At 45.1% G+C, this 10,518-nt stretch overlaps 1 long non-coding RNA gene across 1 annotated transcript; it reads right to left on the bottom strand.

The window, feature by feature from the left end:
• Positions 1-660: 660 nt before the first annotated feature.
• Positions 661-10,121, bottom strand: LOC112588344 (uncharacterized). The gene is made up of 3 exons (XR_003112771.1): positions 9,858-10,121; positions 9,107-9,309; positions 661-725 (listed from the first exon to the last, which is right to left on the bottom strand). It is a non-coding gene; the product is annotated as an uncharacterized LOC112588344 (long non-coding RNA).
• Between the last annotated feature and the right edge of the window lie 397 nt (positions 10,122-10,518).

Below are 10,518 nucleotides of genomic sequence, written 5' to 3'. Positions count from 1 at the left end.
ACTGGTAAAATGGAGGAACCGCATCGTGTTTAACACGTGTTTATGAGTGGTCAGAAGCGGACGATTCAAATGAAGGCCCATCGATTATTTCGTTCGAAAGCTGCTGAGGGAGGAGGTGGCCTCACTTTCGGCAGTGGTCGCGACGAGTAAATCGCAACGTATCATCGTCTCCGCAACAGAGCGTGAAAGGGGCTTTACCGAATCTCTGGCAAAATTCCCAGAAAAGTCTCGAGGAAAAAGGCTCGCGGTAGGAGAACGCGAGCCGAGGAGTGAAGTGAACGAACCGAGGCAAAGGAGGGAAGATGACTGCTCGGTTGAGTAATGGATCAATTTATTTGCTGGCTGTAGGTACCTACCGGGGGTAGTAGATACGTATATAGGCGGCATATAACAGGGCAGAGAAATGGCTACGTTGGATCTCCCCGGGTGTCGAGTAGAAAGATGTGCTGCGGGATGCGGGCCGCCAGGAGACGATTTCGCTATCCCCCTCCGGCTTACCGTCTTCGCCGTCGTTCTCGCCCTCTCCGACTACCACGCTGGTTCTTCTTCTTTCTACTCTTCGGCGACGACGACGGCGGCGGCGGCGGCAGCGGCGGCGGCGGCGCGATGGTGGCGGAGGAGGTGGCGGCGGCGGCGGTGGTGGTGGTGGTGGTGGTGGTGGTGGTGGCGGCAGCGGCGGCGGCGGCGGCGGTAGTGGCAGAGGCGGCTGCACGATCCTCCACAGCCTCTTTCACAGAGAAGATCGTATTTATTTCCACGGTGGTGAGAATGGATGGCGTTCCGGTGATCTATGTCCCGGCGCAGACACATCTCATTTACTCTACGAAGCATAATTCCTTAACACTTTTTCGGGGAAAAGTGCTCGTATATCTTGGTTACGCCAGCAAGTCGCGCGAATTCCACGCTTGGCACGCTTGTATGAGCAATTTACCCCGCGCACGCTTTCACCCATATTTCACATTCTATCCCTCCTCGGACGGCTGTATTCCGTTTGATTCCGATTTCGTTAGCGGCTTGGCAGATCGTATAACCTCTCTGCGAGGATTCAATTTCTGTTCTTCTTTAAACGCGATCCCCATCCTCCTCCTCCCCCCCCCCGTCCCCGTCCCCGTCCTACCTCTCCCTCCTACCGCTCTTTACGAACGAATAGTACGAAGTACCTCCGTAAATTTGTACGACAGTGGAGAACAGTGCACGTAATATCGCGCGGCGATGAATCCTCGATTGTACTTTACGCACCGTCGCGATTATTCATCGATCGATTATGCGCACTTTAACATCCGTTAACTACCTCAGAGGCAGGCCGCGGAACGAATTATCCGCGACGATTCGGCGATTGGATATCGAATTAGAAGATTGCGCATCGGCCGCCGCTGCAGGTGACTATTTATGTTGCGCCCCAAGTACCTGTATCACGATCATTAATAAATAACGGCATTATGCAAATGAGCAATTTGTCTCCGAGCGTCGTGGAGGCGCACAGGCGCGCGCGCGCTCCGCACCGTGGTCATTTTAAATATCAAATGAAAGTACAGACGCGCGATGCACGGCAATTTATTTTCGTGCACACTGTCAGACCGCGGTAAAGCAGCGGCTCGCATTTATAATGAGAAGATTAATGATGCGTCACGGAGTGTCCATATGAGAGTGCACGGCTGTATGAGTGCAATGATGGCCAGCCATTAATTTATTGCGCGTCGCGACACGACGGGGCTGGGGCGTGCGTCGACGAGTTTTTCATGTTGATATCATTCTTGCTTTATCTACATACGCTGTGCGGGGCTTTGTCAGCGGTGTAAATAGAGATGTAAAATCATTCAACAAGCGCGGATTACACCCGATGACTCCGTACATCAACAGGACGCAGCGGCGTTTCCGGCGTTCCCCTGGGGATACCTTTCGCTTAATTACTGTACGAATTCTGGTCCCAATTCTTCTTCTATACACATAAATCAACGAATAATGTTCCAGAGCGCACCTAATATTACAGGCTCGCAATGATTTAACGCTCGCAACGATCGCGGCATCATTCTATTCTTATTTTTCACTGTATATTAAATAAAAATAGAATGATATCGCGATCGCTGCAGGCGTTAAGTGGAACTCAGCCTAGAAGATCACACGTAACAAAAATTGCCAGAGAGCGTAATTTGAGAAAAAGAGATGGAGGTATAGTTGATTCGTTAAATCGAACGATAAAACTGACAATCGGAAATTACAGTGTAACGGCGTCGATGAAAAATAGATAAATTACAATAAAATCATAACCGATCTTTCTTTTACAAATTTAATGTGATATATAGTTATTTCTCTTACGGATAAAGCTTTTTTTTTTTTTATATATGACATGCTCAATGCTCGCCAATTGCTCGTACTCGATCATTCGAAAACAGATTTTTGTCGGATTAGCGGAGAGCCAATTAATTTGTCAATTTCGATAAACATATTTCCGCATGAACAAACAAATATTTACCGAACGCGTGGCAGCCGGTGTTATTTATGGCAGCGCATGACACGATGAAAATAGGACCTGTACGAGCTTTTTCGGCTGATGCGTTATGTAAGCTTTATCGCGAGAATGTAGAGGAGATGTAGCGCTTTTTTTCTGCTTGTTGCATTCAATGATTTTTCGTAATAATGATAATTACTCGCAGTACAAGACACATCCCGTGCAAGTAACTAATGTAAGTAAGCTAATTTCAATTTGAAAAGAAGAATCGCAGAAGAAATGCAATTTTATATGTACGTATAAGTTTATTTATTTTATTTATTATGAAGATTGTAGAAAACAGCAAAAGGAAGTCACACAATTTTCATAACAAAATAAATGAATTTTAAAATTCCGCAATGCGGTCATTAGTAGGATTTAAAAAACAGGATTTAAATAACGTCGTACTATCTGTACGTGAAAACATAACTCTCAACGACGCAGGGAATATCTTGAAAACTCAGGCTCACGCAAAATAAATATTTTACGTTCGGGAGTTGCTTGCACTCACGCTTCGTTTGCGGTGACTTCCGTGTGTTTAACAACTGCCTCGGTTGATATTAATAATATCTACCTCATACCTAATTACTGTCTTACGCCTTGTGCGCGCGGTAACGATATTGCGCGAAACGCGGATCCGCGTATCCGCGAAGGCGTGATGTGATGATTATTTTGATAGAACAGATATCTCCGTTAATTATCTGAACGTTATAATTACTGAAGCGTTGTGACATTGATATATTACAACATTCTTACATTTTAGCTGAAATCATGTGAAATCGTTTCCATCTTGCTTGGTTCTGCAATTGGAGTTGAGTTTCTCCTGCTGGTGAAAGTTGTGCCGGTATTAATATTCAATCGCGGAGAGAACCTTAAATTTCTTATCGAAAATATCAACAACAATCGTGTCGTATCAGCGTTGGATCGAGCAACTTTAATGGACGATCGACGCGTATAGTTTTATTTTTCCGCTGAACCTTGGAGCGTGTGCGCGCGAGCGTGGATGCGCATTTTATTTCAACCGGAAAAATCCCGCCGTACCACCTTACACTACCATCATCTGTTAATCATGTTTTATTGCATCTTGCTATATTGTCCGGGCCAGCGGTAAATGTTAATCAGTGACGTCTAACGGATAGGATCCAGTCATAAAATAACGCCGGGGATGAGCAATTAAACACATGGAAACCGCTGTAAGCGATGCAAATGAGCGCTACCCGGCGCGTCGGGCGTTTATTTCGCGTGCGCCGAGCATAGTAATTAATAGCCCCAATCGAACTCCATTAAGAAACCGCGCTATCGGTGCGCTCATTAGGTATGCACCGGCCGACGTTTCCTTGCAAGGAAATGCTGCGCGGACCCTCATACGGTAACGGTTGTCCGGCGTGCGGAACCGCCGGGTTGCATGCGCGGAAAGGTTACCAGCGATAAAATACTCGACATCCGGCGGCTATTAATGCCGCGGCGCAATGCCAAACGTCATTTACATCGGCACTTTATTCCTACGCGTACCCGCGTCAGTATGCTAAGCTAGAGTGTGTCTAAGCTCTTCGTTTCGCCGTCGGTCGGCCGTCGCTTTAGATTGCACCATCATTCAAGACCATTGCTCATCCATTAGGCAATCTGCCTGCAAGCTGCGCCGCGGGGGAAAAAAAGTTTATCTCAAGTGACCTTTGTGTGCGATATTTTGAGCACGTACACCGTTCGTTCGGGCGAAACTTACTTGCCCTTGCTGCTGCTTGCGCTTGCTGCTGCGAGACAGTGTCCTTCGCGGACAATCCTTCATTCCGATCCGTGTACCTGTGATACAGCCCGATTAATTGGCGTTTAGTCCGCGATGAAAATTTCAGAGTGCTCAGTAGAAACGTCCGCCGCGAAATGCAATCCGCGATACACATTGAGCTCAGAGCATAAGCCAGTTGGCCAGAATAAACATACTGACCGTAAGTTGGCCTCACGCCAGTACACACCTATCCGCGTTAGCATTCGTCTTTTCATCGCAACACGCCTCGTCCGTGGCAGATAGATTGATGCGCGACTTAAAAGACGTAAGCGAGCGATCTGAATTATTTTCATGCCCCTGACGTGCCGCGAGATTGAAATTTTCAAGACCCGAGCCGCTGCCAGCCGCGTTACTTGACGAATGTTTCTCTCATCGTGTCCATCGTCGAGCGATTTCCAAATGTAAAAATATCATGTTCACGATAATTTACACCGCCGGTTTAAACGATTAAATGGGCGGGAGTGTCGATAAGATGCATGCGACCGTCTTACGATCGGTGGTGCCGGTGTGCGCCGGGAATAACGTGCAATTAATACCGCCGCGCGATAATCATCGCGGACGCTGAGCACACTCGAAAAGTTATTACTAAAAAGCATTTACGTGGAAGAGGGGAATGTAGGTAGATTAAGAGTAAACGCATTCCACGTGTTAACACGGCGGCAAACGTCGGAATGCCTCCCTTCAGACATCCTATAAATTCTAATTTAAAATCGGTGTCGCAACGAAAGGTCTTCTAAGAGGCGAGCCATTTCTCAGTGTGTTGCTCGCATAGCTCATTCGTTTTATCGTCCTGTGAGCGGCACGACCGTCAGTTGGCGTCGTGATAAACAGCCCGTCCTGTCGTAAGTCAAGTCAATGTAAAGTCCTGAGCATTATTCCTTTATAATGTTTCTTTAAAATGACGACACGGAAAGTACGCTCGCCGTTTAATCATGAACGAGCCGCGCGCGCGCGCGCGCGCGCGCGCGAACGAACCTATCATCGGTCTTCCGAAAAATTTCAGTGAACTTGGCAATTAGCAATTCTCCTCCAAGCGAAGAAATTCCCTCAAGCAAACCCTCTCTCGGCGGGCGACGTAGTAGTGCCCTTGTGAGCAAATCTTTCGACTCGATAGCGTACACGAGCCTTCGTGCGGTTGCAGCCGCATTAATTGCCGGTCTAACGCTCTGGGAAGCTCGCGCCTTGTTAATTAACATCGGCAATGTAATTAGGTCGTATATCGTCGCGATTACAATCGGCAACAGTTCAAACACGAAACTACTTTGTAAGTACGCTCCGAAAAGCTCCTCACCTCGCTACTCGTTCGTCGACGACGTCTCGGCGTCTACCAAGACCGGGCCGGGCTTCAAACTCCATCTAGCTTTACAACTGTGCCGTTTAAATATACGTCGCTCGCTCGCCCGTGAACGTGTCTGTCCACGTCGTGCATTCCAACGATAAAGCGCCCGTTGCCGTCAGGACGGTGGCATAAAATCCTTAAAATGCACAGCTTCAATGAAATTGTGGGCACGAACGTAAACCTTCCCCCTTTGCTCCTTGCTGCCCTGCTCCGGCACGGCTAAGGTTAATCTGGCAGGAGCGTCCCGACGCGCTCAGCTAATGGCACGTACGACGTCGCGTTGCGTGCCAGTCTTCTCGGCTAACCGGCCGTCGTCGTATGTGAACACGAAGAAGGGGGAGTCCCGATGCCGCAGGCTGAGTGATGAAGTGAGTGCAGAGTGAGGTCTATTTTTGTGCTCACCGACAAACAGCCTCGTAGATCTCGTGACACGTCGTTAAAGCTCCACGAAAATACCCTCCGCGCCGCCGAAAGTACTCCCGTGACATCCACAGACTACTACTACCACTACTACTACTAGTACTACTACTAGTACTACTACTACTACTACAGTCGCCGCGTTTATTCCGAGAAACTGCTAAACGTTGTGCGTTACGACGATAAGCGTCGTGCAATCGCGCGCTAAATATTATCGTATTATCGCCGATTATCGGTTAATACGGTTAATCCCCGATATAGAGACGTTACGCCCTCTACTGGATATGGAAGTAGAACGCACTAAACGATGCGCATGGACGCCAATCCTATGAGTTCTCATGACGGGTCAAGTATTTAGGCTCGTGGCACGTACAAGAGCACGAGTAACAAGACAAGAAATAAGCAGTAAGCAATCAGCAAATTAGCAATAAAAAGGAGAACAATCAACGTGGTCGATCAAATATCGCTTGCCGTGGACTTTAAAGGATTTTTCTGAGGTGTGACACAAAACAACATGCTAACAGTACTGACAATACCGCGCGCCTGGAATATAACTAAAACAAACGGTCACCTTTGTCCCTTCTCTTTTTCTTTCTTTCTTTCTTTCTTTCTTTCTGGCATGGTCAATATGATGATATAACATAAATGGGAATTGTAACAGTACGAGGGTCCTTTCGATACAGAACATCGTGTAATCTCGTCCATTGTTATATCATATATTCCTATTGGCTCTCATATTGCTGTCAATTGGATAGCAAAGTAGCAAGGCAACAACCAGACCGACCAGGGAACTAGACTTTACGCACATTATGTTAAGTTTCCTAGATCCTAATAATAAAACGGGGATTTGGATTGCGATGAATCTGAAGTTATGCGTCCAAGTTTCCAATAACGATGTAAATGTGGCTTAATTTGCTCGCGTCGTGATTTTCTTATTAGACCAAGTTAATGTAATAAACTTTGCAATATTAGTTTTTTATATAGTAATAATCAAGCGGTTTTACGACTCATGAAAGCAACCAATTTCACAATACACTATCGTAATATTTTCTCGATATCAATTTTGATGTATTTTACGGATGAAGAGAGTAGTTTGTATTTTATTACGCACATATTTCAACGTCTCTTTAATGCCGAATCGTACCCAATCATCGTCCAGTCACGCATCGTTACTTACAGCAAGGGAAATTAAGTTAACGGCTTGGTTCGTCGTAAATTCCTTGCATTATTGACTTCGATAACCCATAGATTATATTATCCGATTTATTTTATACGCATAGATCTCAACATAATCATCAGGCATAAGTGTGAAAGAGAATAAATGAGAATTATGCACATTATTCATGAACGAGATCAGGCAACTACTGCAAATGAAATAAAGTAACATCACCATGTAAAATATAACTTTATACACTTGTGCAAATTGTGCATGTACACGTGTCCTAAAGAACTTGCATTGTTCCATGTGAGTTTAGGCTATACTACAATAAGAGCTTGAATGAATATATAATAATATCCCAGTCGCAGAAATACCAGCAACAAAAATTTACTGCTACTGACAATTTGGAGGAAGCTTCCAAGAAACGTGTAATAAAATTCTCGGAGGCTAAACGTAATCGACGCCCGTTTATGCCGCTGTTTGTAAGAACGAGAGATTTTCAGAACAAATCCAGGCAGGCGTATACCCTATATCAGGCTTTCCGCCGGCTCCCCTTCTGACAGTTACTGCAACGTTTGAAGATACTTATTCGAGGAAGTTACGGCCAACAGCTGTGTGCTTTTTTCGATCGTTTGGTCTTCACCGTGGATATTATTATGTACTGCATAGAGTTTATACATGCGATGTAGGCATAAGCTTCCGGCGTGTAGGAAGTCTTATATATTTTACAGAGCTAAGCAGCGGGAAACTAATGATAAACACAGCTCTTCGTGGCTATAAGGGGAAATTAATGTTCTGAACGTAACGGTAAATGGAGTGGAAAGAAGACAAGAAACCGCGAGATAAATGACGTTGGGTTTGCCGAAGAAGAGCATCTTTCGTAAAAGACCACGAAGAAGCGTGTAGTGAAAAATCTGAAGTTTTATTCGAGAATCATCCTGGAAATATCAGATATTTGAACACAGTTGTTAGCTGGCACACACGTTATGTTGATTCTTAATATATCCCGAATAAGTATAAACTTAAAATGATCCTTCTTTCTCTGTCTCTCTCTCTCTCTCTCTCTCTCTCTCTCTCTCTCTCTCTCTCTCTCTCTCTCTCTCTCTCTCTCTCTCTCTCTCTCTCTCTCTCTCTCTCTCTCTCTCTCTCTCTCTCTCTCTCTCTCTCTCTCTCTCTCTCCTTCTCCCTCCCCCGCCCCCCTCCTCCGCACTGTTTCATGCTTTTCGAGAATTTTATAAATCAGGAAGATGAAGTGAATTGAAGTCGTTAAGAAATAATTTTTACGCAAGTTACGCGGGCATTATAGTTATTTGACAGAACAGTAATATTCCAGATAATTAGTAATATTGGTAATTCAGTCAGGGCAAATTGAATTAAGAGCGGTATAAAAATGAAGCGTACGATTGTGTTTTAACGTGCAACTTACATTAACAAATTATATGAAAATAAAGAATGCAGCAAAACACAGGTTTATGCGGAACCGAAAATCACATTAAAATCTCATTAGAAGCAAGAACCATTGTCGATTCGTTGCAATGAAAATTAACGTCGCCTTTTACGGGAACCTTGAATGAGATTCTAGCGTGCCAGGAGTGCATTAATCGTTTCGTCATTAGGAAGATTTCACAATCATTTGTACCCGAGTACAAAATGCAGCTGTAACGAGCAGTTTCATTAACGTCGTAACTGTTATTTTCTAGTCAGTTAAAAATCTTCACGTTAAAAATGTTTAGTTATTAGCTCCACTTTATTCGGACGTTATTTATAGATTGACAGTCTCTTCGTTTTTCTCTCATCCTCTTTCTCTTTCTTTCCTCGCTTTTATCGTACATTCACAAATAATGATAACGATTTGCTGCATACCACCCGTGTATATTTAAAATGCATATTTAATACGTAAACGTGTGAGTGAGAACATACTGCGGGACGAAATTTGGATTGATCCGCACTGCTCGCCGGGAGTGAATGCGCAAGGAAGTGATTGCGGATGATGGACGATCGGTGCCGGGGGATGATAAAGTAGTAGCGTGTGGCGGAGAAATATCGACGGGACGCGCTCCCATCTATCAGGCCCTTCCCCTGCTGCCTTTTCCTCCTCCATCCGCCTTGCCGATAATCACCGGCTGCCAACCAAAGTCAGGGATACAAGTAAGATCTTGTAGGAAGATTTGACTTGCTTTCGATCAACGTAGAAATTCAGTGACGCGGTGTCCGTGATGTTCCGAGGTTATATATGGCTGAATTGGGGAAAAAAAATCTCGAAATATTATTTCCAGAGTTTCAATAATTTTTTGTACAAACGGACATGTTTTAAAACAACTACGACAAGATCTCATCGCAGAGATTATAAAGTCCGTCCAATTAGTATTATTTTCTTATCCATCGATTTTCGATAACACACAGGATACATTGTAATGGTAAGAACCAGTTCTCACCATAAGGTGAGAAGAATTTATATTGTCAATTGTAAGTTTCGAAATATTGAAAAATAATTCCCTTTAACGAATTTTGGTCTCTCTTTCTCTCTCTCTCTCTCTCTCTCTCTCTCTCTCTCCTTACGTAAGAAATGCAGAATACGTAACTCACTTGAAATGACGCTCACCACAAGTGAACAGAAACAATGTATCGCTGAAGCCATTATCATTAGGCGTGCAATATAGCTGACACTTACACAATATGTCACCGCGCTAAGAAATCAGAAGTGTCGGTTCTATTCCACGGACGAATTAATACGTCGTACGGATCCGCTTGGCGCGGTATGCAACGCGCGCTGTCATCCATCACACTCGAAGGTGTGCGCCGCCGTCGCCGCCGTCGCCGCACTCGCCGGCATGCACTCGCGCCATACGATCGTACATATGCGAGTGAGGCGCGCATCCAGTTAAAGTATGTGAAATCCAAGTGCTTTCAACTCTCCGCGGCAACTCGCAGCCATAACTCAGTCGTTCGTCGGCGGGGTAAGAGTTAGAAAAATTTCACGGCTGACGTCACCGCGCCGTCGTGCTTCACGTTCGGCTGAGGTACACACGCACACGTGCGCGCGCGTTTTCACCCGATGACATATGTAGCCTGGCACTACCGCCAGTCGTATTTTTCTGAGCGAGACATTTATCAGTTTGTTGTAAAGACCTTCCTCAAAATCAAATTTTCATCGTGTCATCAGCTTCTTCGCCGTTCCTTCCACCGCCTACCGGTGCTGGGGAAATTGCTTAAGTCTGAAATATACGCCGGTAAGGGTGTGATAAAATAATAATGAGAGATCATGCGAAATAAAAATCTCTCCTCCCTGCCTGCGTAATATCCGTCATGCGTAATAAATTCATCCCCGATAT

The sequence above is a fragment of the Harpegnathos saltator genome, unplaced genomic scaffold (genome assembly GCF_003227715.2).
Source record: "Harpegnathos saltator strain DR-91 unplaced genomic scaffold, Hsal_v8.6 scaffold192, whole genome shotgun sequence".
Taxonomy (NCBI): Eukaryota; Metazoa; Arthropoda; class Insecta; order Hymenoptera; family Formicidae; genus Harpegnathos; species Harpegnathos saltator.
The sequence above is the reverse complement of the archived record's forward strand: the minus strand, read 5'-3'. Positions and strand labels throughout refer to the sequence as shown.